Here is a 15,317-nt window from a genome sequence, read left to right as displayed (position 1 = left end):
GTTCGGGTCGCAGGACCGCATCAACTAGCCAATGCGGTCCTGGATTGTACAAAAAATCTAACTTGACCGATCGATATCTGCCCGATATCGATCGGGAGGACCCGTTGGGAGCCCCCACACATGGGCAGATAAGCTGCCGAATGGGTCTAATATACCCATAAGTATATAATTATGAAAATGGTTCATTTACATGAAGCAGGGTTTTACATATGAGCTGTTTTATGCAATATCTTTTTATAGAGACCTACATTGTTTGGCCGATATAGTTTTCCTTTAAGTATTCTGTTTATATAAATATACATTTTTATCATTACTTTTACTGTAGTTAAAAAATATAACATATGCCCTAATGTAGTTTCCATGCATAACAACATTTGTTAGTCCTCACTAGATCCTCTTGGCATTCACAGGACAAATAATTTACACTATTAACTGGCAGTTAGGCAGGTTATATATAGACTTAAATGGTTGAACTTGATGGACGTGTGTCTTTTTTAAACTTAACTTACTATGTTACATTTGTTTTCTAGATGGGGTCAGTGACCCCCATTTGAAAGCCGGAAAGTGTCAGAAGAAGAAGGTAAAACGATGCCCTATGATGACTGTCATGATACAGGCCTGTAATAGTTAAGAAAACAGGCCAAGGTATCATGAGAAATATTTCTGCCAACATCTAAATCAGACACGTAACAGGCCTCTTTTCACTATGGTCAGAGGGGTCAGAGCTGTAATGCCCTCCTCCATGCCCTGGCTGATAAGAGCCATTCCATGGGGAGGGGGAAGCCCAAGGAGTGAGAACCTAAAGTTCCCAGCAAGACCCTCAAAGGTGAAATAAAGGTTACACATAAGGTATACTCGAATATATTTATCCTTACAGAACCCATACCTGTTGTAACAACAGTATAACAACTTGATGATGGGTTCAAGGCTATTTCATCTTTCCAACGAGTCCAAACATGACTAGGTCTGGTACTCTGTGTATTAGATGTGAATATCTGGGCAGGGGCAGCTCACACAGTATTGATGTTTAGTATCTATGGAATCCCTGAGAGAATTAATAACCAATGAATATAATATCATCTCTCTCCTATGTTCCAATAAGGAGTTATGGTCATTATATTCTTGGTCCAGTTCCTACTCACAGGAGGTCATAAAAAACTCAATCTGTGTCCTGCTAGGCCACGCCCCCTTGCATTCCTGAGGGAGGGGGGAGTGTGCAGTTACCTGATGCCCTGAAATCACTGATAAATAGTCAGCTCTTCTGACTAAACTTTGGATTTACTTTGGAGGACCAATTGCGATTGGAAGTTATCCCGTTTGTTTCCCCTTGCCTCCAGGACCAGGAATTCCATATCTTTGGAGTTAAGTATAGGTTTTCCATGTTTTCCCTTTTATTTTACAACTGTTTGTAATTGTATTATTGAATGTATGTCTCTTTTGTAACATCTTTTTTGTATTTTGCACTGTTATACCTTTTATAATATTAAAGAGAATTTAATAAGATTGTCTTTGATGCTCTAAACGAACCTAGCCTGAAAGAGTTGAGCCTTAACCCTTCATGCTGAAGTACTTGTTTAGTCAGTAGGTGTATTGTGAATTATTACCTGTTAGAGAGAACAGGGGAATAGTCACATTAGGTTTCTATCGCCTGTGAATGATAGATGGTGGCAGCGAATGAGTTTTGTGGGTGTTGGTTGGTGTTTGGGGTGCTTTTGTGTTAGTCTAACCTGTGTGCAAGGTGGGTGAGAGACTGAGTGAGTGACCCCTGATAGCCACACCTAAAGTCACGTGCGGTTGAAAGTACCGTGTTCGTGACAATGACCATAAAAAAAAAGATATGGTGAACACAAAGTTTCCATATGCATCCAACCAATGATCACAAGAGCCACACATCAGTAGATGACCTTCTGTAAACTGACATCTTAACATGATTTATGTTATATACTGCTTACAGTCCCTCATCCGCCACTATATACCCCTGAGGCTTAATTGCTTAATGTGTTGCCCTGAATAAACTCAGCTTGGGTTGAATCAAACCCAGGATTTGGTTCTGGATATGACTGAAGCCCAAGGTTTTCAGCCAAACTGAATCACATTTGATTATGCAAATGACAGTTTGGATTTGGTTCAGTATTCAGACACATCTTTTGTGGGGGATTTGGTATTTAGGTGAACCCATAAATGATGGATTTGGTGTAGCCCTAAACCGTGTTACGTAGAAACCCCTACTTTAATAATTTAGTTTGTCAGTATTTCCATCCAATGGCAACCGACTGAGCTCAAGAGTCTATAACATTACAGCAGACAAAACTGTCCTGGGATCTTTTTTTGGAGAATTTTGCAAGTTTGGCAAAATGCAGGTGAAAATATAGAATATTGCACTGGACAATCAAATGACTTAAAAATATCATTACATCTGGAGATATGTGGGAGCTTCTGAGATTTGCAATTTGGCACTATTAAGCCAGAATTTATGGTTCATGAAGTTGGATATATGGGCAAGGTTTTTAATGCTCTTTCACATGCACGCCTTAAAGGGCATGTAAAGGTAACAAAATAAAATCCCACTTGTACTTTCTTTAATGAAAAAGAAACCTATCTCAAATATACTTTAATTAAAAAATATGTACAGTTTTTATAAGAAACCTGACAGTATGCAGTGAAATTCTCCCTTCATTTACTGCTGTGGATAGGAATTGTCAGATGGTCCCTAACTGCTGAGCAGGGAAACAATCATACTTATGAACAGCAGGGGGAGCTCCCACCTTACTTCCCAGCCATGCAGAACTCAAGCAGCTTTGTTTGTTTCCCTGTAGAGCAGTCGGCGACTGTGTAGAGATTTGTATTGGATTTTATTTTTGCCTTTACATCCCCTTTACTGTTTCCAACTCCAGCTGCAGGGACAAAGATCATGGAGCCAGATTTAAACAGATAAACTGGGATTCTATTTGGAGGATTATTTTGCTGCAGCCACTGGTTCTGCTGAGTTGGAGAAAGTTTGTATTAAACAATACAAAAACTATAAAATCCACATTAGATTACATGACAAACACAGGAGCCAGTGCAGTCTGTATATTCTGATTATTAATCAGTCTTGTTGTATCGGCTTCTGGCAGATATTATTTGACTTGTGCTGTTTTGATAATTAATGACGATCTCTAAGCAGCCCAGACCACACTGAGCATGTGCACAGTCTTAGTCTAGCAAAGATGTATAACAAAGTTACAAGATGGTGACCCCCTGTGGCAAACTTTGAAAGCATAAATCATTTGTTTGATTAGGCTTGTGGTGCAGTAAGTTCATGTTTATATTTAATATACAAAATACAGCATTTCTAGCCTTATTCTATTTTACACTTTACTTCCCCTTTAACTTTATCCAGCTACATTTCATTGCACAGCTCTTTAAATCTCTCTGTGTTTCCTAATGACCAAAAAGATTTAATCTAACAGCAACCAGACAGCTAAAAAGGATTTGTTCTTCTCTTTTCTGTGTTACTCATAGCAACATAGACACAGGGGGTCATTTATAAAGTTCGCGCAGCGCATATTTTTCGCAAATGGTTGTATTGCGCAGGTTTTTTGCTGAGCGCTAATATATTGCACTGCTCTGCCCGTCTTTCCGGTTTTTGCGAATTCGCAGTGTGAATACATTTTCGCAAATGGCGCGCAAATGAGACAGGCGTTTGCGCGAGCGCACCCAATGTGCAAAGTTGTTGTGCGCGAAAATAGCGTTAGATTCGCAGTTTGCAAAACTGTTTTGCGAATATTTTATCCGCCACCAAAGTTGTGGCTTAATGGAGTCGCAGAGTGTGCGCATAAAGATTCGCAATTTGCGAATTGTGACATATTTATAAAGCCCCTTTAGACATTCGCATTGTGAATAAAAAATTCGCAATTCTGTTTGCACCCTCTTATTCAGCTTTATAAATATAACCATGCGCAGGGCAAATATATTCACTTTGCGAACCAATCTGCCCTGCGCGAAGTTTATAAATGAGCCCCACAGTCTTTATTATCTCTCCTAGTAAAGTGCTTTTCTCGTACAGTCATAAAAAGTCACCACCATACTGAAGCAATTACTTGAAACTTGCTCTTTATCTGTGAAAGACCCCCCCCCCCCAGGGTGTGATTGCCCTTCAACCCCAATAAAATAGTAAATTTCCATAGTAAAAAGAGGGGTAAAGGAGAGCTGCCCCAAATGGGAAGATCATTGGCATCAACAACTTGTTGCCCAGATAAACGTATACTCTATATCCATATCTGTGTTGATACCTCTCTATCCTTGCATCTTATATCGAAACCAAGAGTATGAATATGAAGTTGGTCCTCTATTTACTGTTTAACCAGCCTTTACCATCTACTTTTCTGAGAAGGCCTTCCCCTAGATAATGGAACATTGTTGGTAGGATTTCCTTCCATTCATATCTAAAAGGTTGAACATGCTATTAGGGATTGAGCATGGCCATTCCAGTTCCTCCCATGGGGGTTCAGTTGGGTTGGGGTCAGGGCTTGTGCAGGCCAATCAGGGCTGAAACTTGGGGTAGGTAGAGTAGAAACGTGCCTAGGGCTCAAAGCTGGGGGGGGCGCCAGGCACGTACCTTCTCTGCCTCTCTTACCCCCTAGTCCGGTCCCCGGTCCCTGCTCCGACCAGCGTGTGCTGACTTTTTCGCACATGCGTGCTGTCCCCTTTACTCTCTTCTTTTGTTCGCGCATGAGCGAAAAGGGTTTTTCGTGCACGCGTTTTTTCCGCATGCGCACGAGCATTATGCCCGCGCCGGTGGGGTGTTACATCTGCCCAGGCTGCCTAGGGTGTCTGGCCAAGATGGCCCAGCACTGTAAAGCCTGGACCAAATCATGATCATTCTGGTTTCCTGGTTCTGTGTATCTTTGCCTTACCCTGGTTATTTGCCTTCTGTATTCCTGGTTTGATTCTTCTCCTGCTATTTGGATTTGCTCTTAATTGCTGCCTGCCTAGACCTCCTGCCTGAATCATAGACTTATTGTTAGTTGCCGCCTGCCTCGACTACTGCTTGGTATAAGGATTTTCCTCTTGATTGTTCTTTGCATGGTTTTTACTGTTTGTTAATTTATATCATTAATTCAACTTGTTTCATGCTAATAAGGTTTCCAGCTTTCATCAAACCTCGTAACGTATTATGTATGTAATACAACTCATAGACCCCTACCTGCCAGTTACTCTTCTATGGTCCTACAGGATGGGCCCAAACCATTGTCCTTGAAGGTCCTGTCCTGCCACAGGACCACACTGATCACAAAAGAGAAGTGGCTTGCATCTAGTGATACAGGTATCCAATCAGTGTTAGACTGGGGGGCCCAGGGGTCGCTACTTCAGGACCCCCGCACACATCCCCAGGCTACCCCCACAGTGGAGAAGACACAGATACCTCAGGCCAGGGCAGCCATCAGGGGGGGGGGACAGTTGTTGGGGGCCCGGAGGGTAAGGGGGGCTCGGCCGTACTTTCTTGATTAGCGAGGGTCCCCTGCTTTCTGAGAGCTGCTGACTTCGGGAAGGCAGGGCGGGAGAACAAGGGGCGGTATCTTCTGTCCATTACTTCCCCTTATTGATCACTGAGTTTAAGTCCTGGTTGAGCTGCTCAGGGATTGGATAGCTGAGGTTTGAACTTCTCCTCCAGCTCATCCAATCAACATGCAGCTTTACCAGGACTTGAAATTCTGTGACCAATAAGGGAAGAAAATGCTGTCACTGGAAGAAGATGCAGCCACCTGTGCTCCCCTCCTCCCTTCTGTAGTTGGCAGCTCACTGACAGCAGGTGGGCCACACTAATGAAGTAAGTGTGACATGGCAGGGCCCCCCTAAAGGTAACCGTTTTGTGGTCCCTGTTGTGTGGTGGGTCCCTGGGCACCAAATTTGTTTTAAACTTCTGGGGGGGGGCAAGTTTTTTTACAGGGATGTTTAAGGGGGGCCCTGGCCACCAATTTTCTTATAACGTGGGGGGGGGGCTGGCCACCAATTTTTTCCCCATGTGGGGGCCTAGCCACCAATATTTTTTAATGGGGGGGGCCCTGACCATAAATTTTTTTTAATGGGGGGACCCTGACCACAAATGGTTTTTTCAATGGGGGGGTCCTGACCACCAATATTTTTTTATTAACATGTGGGAACCACATAGCCACCAATGTTTTTTTTTTTTTTAGTGTGTGGTGGGGGGTGGATCTGTAGGTGGGGCTTGTGGTGGGCGCAGCCCAGGGGGCCCAGGAAATTTTTTCGTATGGGGCCCTGCGATTTCTGATGGCGGTCCTACCTCAGGCCCCCCTGGCTCCCCCACGCCTACCTTTTTTCTGATCGCAGCCACGCAGCCGGTATGTGCCATCAGGGCCCATTCCAACCCTGTATCCAATAAACATCTGTTATCCAGAAAGCTCTTAAAACTTTTAACATTTTTAAAATATTGGTTAAAATGATAAATGAATGAATCCACATATATTAGCATTCTGAAATATGTGCAATTTAAAGGTATGATTTTTTTTAAAAAGTATACTTTTTTTCATTTATTTTTTGATTGCTAAAATTTTTTTTTCAATTTGTGCTAAAAACCGCAGCTTGAAAATGAATAATTTTGCCCCTAAATAGGATTATTATGAATTTAAGTTTATACAGCGATTCTTTCTATTAAGTTCACATTTCTTCTGCCTACGGACCCACACGCAAATAGATTGTTAATATGGGCTAATTTGAGGTGGAAAAGTGCAAACGCAGCACAGCCATTTTTCTGGAGAAACAGGGGATTTGATTACTTTGCTGTTAGAATTTAAGAATACGGAGTTTATGCAGCCTTTGGGCTTATTTATTATTTATCACTTACATATTTTGGGAGAACTTTACCCAAAATGCGTTTTAAACCATTGAATATTTATCACTAATTTAACTTATATTGGGAATAAATATTTGCCCCCTTTGTAAAAACATAAATTAAAATCTCTTATTTGTTAATGTTAAAAAATGTACAAGACACATTCCAGTGACAGTTTTTAATTATGACATAATGTTAACGTCTCTCCGTGATTCTTATGTAAATGATAACGCCGTGAATGATATGTAGCGATTACGAGCGCTAATTAGCATTTCCCAGGAACGAAGGAGCAATTACTATTATAATAATTACATGAGGGATTGATAATAAAACGCCACCAGGGAGGCGAAGTCTGAAATCAAATTTCTCCATGATACACACGTTATTCATTATAATGAATTTTCACAACAATGGACAGAAATGTTTAGTTTAACTAATAATATTCTTCATTTACTAAATCGCATGGTGCGATGTTCATGACTCTCTTTGGTGGTTCCTTTCTTTTGGGAACTCTCTTTTTTTCTTTTTATGAAATAAAATTGACTTACACAGCAAATCAAAATGCAGCGCGACAAATTGAGGAACATTAAAAATTACATTTATTAAATAAGTGAAGCAATAGATTAACTTCAAATATCATTCTGAGTGTTTTTCAGGGATCAGGAGCGGCAGGAACACTGATTTCATTTGTAACTCTCTAAACATCTTTGTAACTGTTAATGGAAAGTACATTGATTAAGTGCTGGTGCCCGTATGTATGCCAAACAACTGTCATAAAGGGAAGCATGGCATCATCATCAATGAAGGTTATGAGTGAGGAGTCTAGGGTTTTCCGATTTTTTGGGGGTTCAAGTCACAAGGTTTCATAAAAATATTGCGCTTTAGTCACAGGTTCACTTAGGGAGTCAAATAAGTACTCACCCCATATCTTCCCCTAACTGGCCCTCAGGCTGGGCCCCCTTAGCTCATAACAAGGTTACAGATATATAGAAACATTGGGGTAACAGTCACCCTGCTATAGTTCCAGGGGTACCCAGGGTACAAATAAGCACTCACCCCAAATTTCCCCCTAACTGACCTTCAGACTGGGCCCCCTTAGCTCATAACAAGGTTACAGATATATAGAAACATTGGGGTAACAGTCACCCTGTTATAGTTCCAGGGGTACCCAGGGTACAAATAAACACTCACCCCAAATCTCCCCCTAACTGACCTTCAGACTGGGCCCCCTTAGCTCATAACAAGGTTACAGATATATAGAAATATTGGGGTGTCACCCTGCTATAGTTCCAGGGGTACCCAGGGCACAAATAAAAACTCACCCCAAATCTCCCCCTAACTGGCCTTCAGACTGGGCCCCTTAGCTCATAACAAGGTTACAGATATATAGAAACATTGGGGTAACAGTCACCCTGCTATAGTTCCAGGGGTATCCAGGGTACAAATAAGCACTCACCCCAAATCTCCCCCTAACTGGCCTTTAGACTGGGCCCCCTTTAGCTCATAACAAGGTTACAGATATATAGAAACATTGGGGTAACAGTCACCCTGCTATAGTTCCAGGGGTACCCAGGGTACAAATAAACACTCACCCCAAATCTCCCCCTAACTGCCCTTCAGGCTGGGCCCCCTTAGCTCATAACAAGGTTACAGATATATAGGAAGATTACAGTAACAGTCATATTTTCAATTAAATACTTGCAATTAGTTAGGTTTTATTTACTGCAGAGCGTAAAAGTATTTGTATATTTTTTTTTTTTTTTTTAATTTTGCACCCTGGGTGCACTCAAGGGTGCAAGATCTGCAAGGTGTAGGATCTCCTGCCTATAGTAATGATGCCCCAAGAAGCATGTTTGTGCTCAGACACCAGTAAGTGAACTGGCAACAAGCGTATGATATTAAATATGATGTTGAGATGAACTTCCTTGGCTGAACACATGCTGATCAGAAACCCCTGCCCGACACTCATGAGCCCAATTAGTGTGACACCGGTCTGTAATTCGGAGAACAACAGGGACCGTGTTTACTCAGATTGAAGAATCCAATTGAGATGCTACAATTAATGAGTAGTCACAAGGGTTTCCCACCAAGGTGTCAGGAGAAATAAAGTGGCTGCTCTGATGTTCTTCTGCTTAGAAAAGATGTGAGAAAGGTTTCTAATTTTATTCCTAAGCAGAAGAACATCAGCCTCTTTCTTTCTCCTGACAACTTCCTTGACTACTTGCTGGTCAGACTGGTGGGAAACTGACCAGCAGGTGGTGCTGTTGTAACAAAATTCATTCATATTAACAGCACATGTATCCCTTAATATCTTGGAATTAAAGAAAAATAAATAATGAATGTACATTTCAAAAGTGCTTAGAATATCCCCCTCATCCATTTTACATTCACTTATTTTAAAGGTTTACTTATTCTTTAAGGAATAATTGTGCCTAATGTGTGTTGGAGGTACTATAAAAGAGTATCTTATGTGCATTTGAAACTTATTTTATTAAAAATAAAACCCTGCTGCTGACTGGTTGTAAGAATATTTGGAAAAAGTGTGTGAAACTCCAACCCATAATGACACATCTACCTTTGGGATGGAGGGCTAACTAGGACTTAATCCTGACCCGGACGTTGACATGGGGTGGTGAAAACACAATATTACAACTCTCATTGTTACTGGTCAATGTTATAAAACCATTATTGCCCAGCTTTGTTATGGAAGCTGCCTATTTAATTTTACCCAACTTGCCATTTAGATGGAGGGCTGAATAGGATGTGGGCTCAGTCCTGCAACTAGATGTTGATATAGGGCGGTGGTAAAAATCTAAAACTCGTTGTTTTTGGATATTTTCTTTGGAGTCTTATTTGTTGAGTAGCAGGTTGTCCATGATTAAATTAAAGACTTGTAGAAATGAGGAAGAGCGAGTCAGTTTTCTTAGCCCTGACATTTTCTGGAACTTAGATGGCAGTTTGTCTTTTAGGAATCCCATTGAAAAACACCGAATATTTCTCTGTAATATAGCTTATAGGGTGTCAAATCCAATTTACTACTTTCTGGGCATATCTTTGGGCTTTTTTTGGCCCACTTATTTATCGAGGCAACTTTGATCTGCGAATGATATATTGTGTCATAATTAAATGATTATAGCTGGTCCTCATTTATTTTAAAAAATGGTGATTAATAATTAGGAAATCAACTTTATGTTAACACAACCCTTTAAAGGGATTCTGAGGGGATCTGACATCGGGCTAGACATGTTGTTAGTTTCCCAAGTACCCTCAATCATGTGCTCTGATAAACTTCAGTCACTCTTTACTGCTGATATATAAAGTGATATTTCCTCCCCCTGCTAATGTTTTTGGGCTACTTCGACCATCGAATGGGCTACTTTGACCTTCGACTACGACTTCGAATTGAACGATTCGAACTAAAAATCGTTCGACTATTTGACCATTCAATAGTCGAAGTACTGTCTCTTTAAAAAAAAAAAAAAACGACCCCTAGTTCGCCACCTAAAACCTACCGAAGTCAATGTTAGCCTATGGGGAAGGTCCCCATCTAATGATTCGAAGAATTTAATCGTTCAATCGAACGATTTTTCATTCGATCGTTCGATCGAACAAATTGCGCTAAATCCTTCGATATTCGAAGTCGAAGTATTTAACTTCAACAGTTGAATATCGAGGGTTAATTAACCCTCGATATTCAACCATAAGTAAATTTGCCCCTAATATTCAGAATTTTGTTTACAAAGATACCTCCAATGCATGGACTATGGCATGTTTGCTTCAGCTGTTTAAATCTGCCAATTTTTAACTTGCCAGTTCACTCCGCACTGCCTACAGCTACAGCCTAACTGTTAAATATAGTGCAAATGCAACGGTTGTAACCCACATGTAATAAATATAACCCCATAAAGAAATGGGAAATATTTTCACAGAGTTTATTTAAAAGTCCAGCGAATGGTCACATGTTGTACCAACTGGTCTCTTGTCAGCACTTTCCTATATTTATACTGAAACCAAACAGAAATATCTAAATATACAGTATGTAAATGGTTGGTTAAGGTAAATAGTAGTGTGTGGGTTAGTGGTGTGAAGGGTGGAATGTGTTGTATAATTACAGGGTATCAACTGAACAGTGTGATAATGTTATGTTTCTCCCTTGAGCTGTATATCAGGCAGCCTGTGTGTATGAATTGAGAAGGAAAATAGAATAGATAATCATATTAACGGTTGCATCAGCCTATCGATTTATAAACTTTCAAAATCTTTAGAAATTCCATTGGGAATTGATTCAAAGCAATAGGAGGCAAATCCATTCTTGAATCATAGGACGGCTCATTCATTTTTTAAGTGATTTGTTCGCAAAGCAGGCAATTTTACATTTTAGTGGTACTTGAGCATTCCTAAGGCATGGATATCTGCCCCTCCCCCAGAACCTTTAGTACTGGGGTAAACTGGACACTAGTAATGGGCGAATCTGTCCCATTTTGTTTCGCCAAAAAATTAGCGAAACTCAGATAAATTCACAAAATGCTTTGAAGTCAATGGGCGTCAAAATAATTTTTTATGCGCGCTACTCTTTTGTCCAAATGCATTAAAGTCAATGGGTGTCCCAATAATTTTGACACGCAAATCAAATCGAATCAATACAAATCCATGCCTGGCGAATAAATTTGCCCATCACTACTGGGCACCCACCCAGGATGCCCATATATTAATATCCCTTTAGCGAGGGTTGAGCTCTCAACAAAGATGCAGAACATATAAAAAGTTATTCTAAAACGAGTGTTATAAAAATAGAAAAGAAAAATAGGGCAAATACATAAAAATATCCAGTAAAATAAACCATGAAACGAGGATCGTTAACCTCACACTGATCACAGGCAACGAGAATTCAGTTTAATGCCAATATTCTCTAGTGAGCTCTCCTTCCTTTGGGCTGAATAGAATTTGAGAAATGTTCCTTTGAGATTAAATGAAAGAAAATTCAGCCGTAGAAAGGAAATTATTCTTAACAAGTGCATTTACTGAGGAAGCCCAATATATGTTCTCTAAATAGATTGGAGATGAAGAAGAGTAGAAAGGATTGCGCTAACCGTTTTAAACAGGAACAATGTTTATCTGGAATGAAGCTGTTTTCAAATAGTGATGTGACACTTGTGGGCAGATTTATCAAAGGTCGGATTTCGAATGTACCGAATGTGAATTTTTTTTTTCTCTAGAAAATTTAAATGTACTCAGAATTTGACTGGTAGGTTATTTATGAAAAAATTTGATCGTCTAAAATTCGATCAAATGAGAACGACTCGAAAATTTGATTCTTATTTGATTCAAATACGAACAAAATTCAAATAGAATTTTCCTCTGAAAAAAACCATGAATGTCAGGAAGACTGTTAACATCTTCAAATGGGTCAACTGACCTCTGCTATTGACTTGTAAATTAATTTGGAAGGTTTTAGGTAGCAAATATTCGAATTAGTACTGTTTCCATGGTCGAGGTGTGATAAATCTCACATTCGAATTTTACATTCAAATTAGTGCTTTTAAATTCAAATTTGTGAGTTTTGACACAATTTTTTTTTTCTCGAAAATTCTAATTCGAATTTACCATTCGAATCTAAATACATCTGCCCCATACCTAATGCTTCTCTCCATGGGAAAAATCACTAGGGATTAGCAACAATTCACTGTGGAGAATGGGAATTTTCATGAGTGCAGGCCACCATCATATCCGTCAAGATACGGTTGACAATATGTCCGATTCGAATCCTTCACTCGAGCTTAGTAAATGTGCCCCATAATTTGTCCTCTTTAAAATTACTTTGCAGCGCACTTTATCAGCAGGTACATGGTTCTTCCATTAATGGGAAGTGATGAGGATCCCTGATCATCAAACTGTCAAGCTCAAACAAATAGACTGTGACCATGTACCTGTCTGACTACTCATTTTTCATTTGGCCTGCAGGCAAATAGAATCCACTGTAGAACCATCTTTAGTCATCTATTTAAGTCAACCATTGTGCTGGAATACCATCTTTATTTAATAATAACTTTTTAATCTTGGAGACCAATCTTGCATGAGTTTGTATTGGCTTTCCTCAAAGATACTCATTGTGTATCTCTAGATGTTTCCACTGCAGCTACAATATTCTTGACTCATGTTGACGGAGGTTGCTGGATAATTTAAATAAAAATATAAACTATAGAAGTTCTGTAGTGTTTATGGAAGGATTAGTCTTCTGAATCGCCATGGAGATGCAAGTGTCCCTCTGACTCCTCATCTTTGGTTCTGTGGTGTGGTTTAAAGCAACTGCTACATCATGTTCCATATTCAAATGCCACAAAGTATAACTTTGGGCTACTATAGCAGGAGCAAGTGTTTGTCCATTAATATGCAGTACACCATAGGCCAATACACCCAAAGCAGTTATCAATAGGATTTCTCTTTTTTATTGATCTTGGAGAGGACATGAAATTGCCAAATTGTGAAGAAGTGAGGAGTGGCTTTGCTAAAAGAGAGGTACAGATGAAGCCATCACATTTTGTCACACAGTGTAATTTTTTAGTGCTAAGTCCTGCCTCAAGATTAGTGATCCCCAACCAGCGGCTCACAAACAACATGTTTCTTGCCAACACCTTGGATGTTGCTTTCAATGACCTCAAAGCAGGTGCTTCTTTTTGAATTTCTGATTTGGAGGCATGCTCATTAAAACAAGAACCTTCTCTAGGCTGCCAGTCCACATAGCATCTACCAATAGCCAATCACAGCCCTTATTTGGCACCCCCATGAATTGTTTTCATGCTTGTGTTGCTCCCCAACTCTTTTTACATTTGAATGTGGCCGATATAAAAGTTTGGGGACCCCTGCTCTAGATGGTGCTACAGTGCAATGGCCTTGGTCCAACAGAAGCATTGCACTGAAAAAATCCACTCTAGTTTCATCTAGAACCAGCACTAAAAAGTGGTGTCTGGACACGGTGTGACAAAATGTCAAATCCCTATGGCTTCGTCTGAATATCGGTATGAATATGGCATACAAGCTCCTAACATTCCATTAAACACAGGCATGAAATCCCCCAAGAACTTTGAGCTTATTCTCTTCTGTACATTGGACACTCTTGAGTACTATAGGGAAAGACTAAGTCCTAGTACAAACTTTTTTTGTGAAGCCCATGTGAACACAACATTTAGTGGCCATTTTGAAGCCATTGGTGTCCTGGTTGTACATTGTCATATCCTACTGTACATGAGCTGCAACATGTCAGTTGACAGTCAGAGCAACTGGCACCGTACCCGGGATAATCATTGGCATTGCAAGTGACCTTCCTTATGTTATCACTAATGCACAGCAAGGAATCTTCATTCTTCCAAATAACAAATATATTGCTCTGATACCATCTTCCATTATGCTCCCCTGTAAATGAAACATTATGTAGACGGCGCTTAATATCATAAACAGAAGAATGGAAATAAGAAACGATTAGTGCTGCTTGGGGCATCATTCAAAAACAAATTATTCTGTAAACAATAGATTGCAATTTCCCGTGTCCTTCAAGTGCTTATTTCTAATCAAGAAATTTAGCAGGGTAAAGTGACTGTATAATTGTGCTTTACCTTGATTATCATTTAAAGGCATGGACATTTGAAAGGTGTTTCTGAAAAAAAATGAATAATTTCTTCATATAATAAGTACTTTACTCAGAATGTGCCTGAGATATTATAGAGTGTCCCCAGGCAGAAGGTTCTGCTGTACTTTATGTATACAACTGTCATCTGTATATTGGTGTGAGACATGACTATTTCCAATGAGCAGGTCTCAAGGGTGAACCTTTATGTTGTTGGGTCCCTATTATTTCTTGATTACACTTGTCTGCTATCTGCCCTCTGTCTACCCTCTCCATCTGGCCAATCTTTTACTTTTGGACTTACAATTGGACTTCTTGGAGTTCTGCTAGTGTACCCAGCTATCTCCTTACCCTAGTTTGGACAACCTACTAGTCCTAACAACAACCTCAATTTAAATTCGCAGTGATGTATGTGTGTTAAAAATCTACAGTTTGGGCTTATCACCTCTACTTTTTGGCTGTAGAAAGGATTCCAAGTTTCCTAATGTTTGTAATCCATACAATGAACATTCTGCATATCCTACACACTGATGGGATGCACATTACTGATTGACTGGAGAACCAAGCCACTCATCCTGCACCAGATATCTTCATGAATTACAATAGACAACCTCTGCTTCAAATTATAACTATTTTATAATAACCTTCTCCACTGATTAATGGCGCATAGAGTGAAAGTCATGCCTGAGATCCAAGGGATTTAAGGATATGTATTTAAAGGGGACCTGTCATCCAAAAAAAATGATTAAACATCCTGTTATATCATGTTTGTCAAGCAAAATAAATTTTAATTACACTATATAAATGATTTGAATCTTGTTTCCATCAGTCTGGGAATTCATAATTATAACAAGCAGGCAG

Source organism: Xenopus laevis, chromosome 6S, assembly GCF_017654675.1.
Source record: "Xenopus laevis strain J_2021 chromosome 6S, Xenopus_laevis_v10.1, whole genome shotgun sequence".
In the NCBI taxonomy this organism is placed as follows: domain Eukaryota; kingdom Metazoa; phylum Chordata; class Amphibia; order Anura; family Pipidae; genus Xenopus; species Xenopus laevis.
The sequence above is the reverse complement of the archived record's forward strand: the minus strand, read 5'-3'. Positions refer to the sequence as shown.